Source organism: Aptenodytes forsteri, unplaced genomic scaffold (assembly GCF_000699145.1).
Source record: "Aptenodytes forsteri isolate BGI_AS27 unplaced genomic scaffold, ASM69914v1 Scaffold255, whole genome shotgun sequence".
NCBI classification, from domain to species: domain Eukaryota; kingdom Metazoa; phylum Chordata; class Aves; order Sphenisciformes; family Spheniscidae; genus Aptenodytes; species Aptenodytes forsteri.
The window spans coordinates 3,085,340-3,086,937 of NW_008794888.1; positions in this window are offsets into that span (position 1 = coordinate 3,085,340).

Below are 1,598 nucleotides of genomic sequence, written 5' to 3' on the forward strand. Positions count from 1 at the left end.
ATCACCTTCTTGCTCCTGGCAGTTTTGACACCTCGTAATCAGCCTGCTGCTTTTTCTCTTTCCCTATTTCTGATTTTTTTCTCCCCCTTCCTTCAGTTTTTTTTTTTTTTTTAATGCAATCCCAGTTGCCATTTGGATTGAGACTCCTCTGTTGAGTTAACCTTGTATGATTGCGGGGGAAAGGGGAATGTACGGTAGGGAGGAAAAGAAATCGCCTCCTCTGAGTCTCATCTGCTGAGTGAACCACGGGTGGGGGTAGGAGCATCTCGGCTTGATCTTCCAGTGCTTTTGTTCGTAAGGGGGAACAGCCTCTCCTGAGCATCCTCCGAATTAACATTATCTCGGATGGGGAAGGATCGTGTGTGGAGAGACTCCTCCGCTCAGTTAATGGAGAAAAGACTGCGTTTCTATTATCTGTGTAGTTAAATTCAGCGGTATGAGGAGGGGATTTTAAAACTGAGTCCACGCGGCCAGGAAGCTCTGTCTTCCTGCCGGGTAGGCAGGGAAGGAAGGTAACTTCTCCTGAGCCTCTCAGAGTGAATTCACTGTTTCATGGGAGTCGGAAGAGAGCTCTGATTGGAGTGCGAGATGGCAGAGGGAACTTCTTCCCTCCTGATTCCAGAGAAATAAGAGATCTCAGTTAATGCTCTGGCGATTTCTGCGAGATCTTAAAAAGCAGAGGACTCGTGGAATCTGTGACAGGAGCGTTTTTCTCTCCTCTAACAAGCACTGACAGTCTAATTACTGGAGCTACGAGCAGCTGTCGAGTTAGCCGGAGAGACAGAGGAGCTACATGTGTTCTATCCGGCCGCCGGCACTGAGCCCTTGCACCAGGCTGAGGCAGCCGTAACGCCACAGCATGCCCCTCGGAAACCTCCCAGAGAGAAAGGGGAGCGGCTTGCTTCCTTGCTTTCAAGTCAGAACGAGTTCCCGCGAATACTGGCTGTAAGCACGGGGGTTCACCCGTCGCGTACCGTCAGCGCGGAGCGGCGGGTCAAGTGAACCCGTACGGGAGCCTTGAAAGCAGCTTCGGCCCCGGGGCTACCTCGGGAGGGACTCCGCTGGCCCTGGGAGAGGAGGAATTCGGTAGTGCACCTTAGCACGAGCCTGCCGCTCTTTCTTTCCTCTCAAGTTCCACTTCCTTCCCCCAGATTTATTATTATTATTATTGTTGTTTTTAATGAAATCCCACTTCCCGTTTGGATTCAACCTCCTCTGCTCAGTTGAGCTTGTGTGGAAGGGGGAGCGGAGGGGCGGAATGCTGAGCCTCCTCTGGTGAGCGTAATAAAGCAGATGTCCCTGCTGGCAGCAGCAGCCTCCTCCGGGAAAGCTGTATGAGTGGGGCCCACTCAGGGACCGCACTCACCTCCCACTTCAAGTCGCTCACAACTGCTTAGCCTGAGATAGATTTATTTATTTATTTATTTATTTATTTAGAAACCAGACTGGTGCCCCTGGCAGTGGTCTGATTGGCGACCCTATCTGGACACCCTCAGGCAGCAACAGTTTTAAGCCCACAAAATTAAACAGCTTCCCAAGACGCCGCACTAGGCAGGAGCTCTCATAGCGGGAGATGGATGGGTTCTGCTGGTCGACGT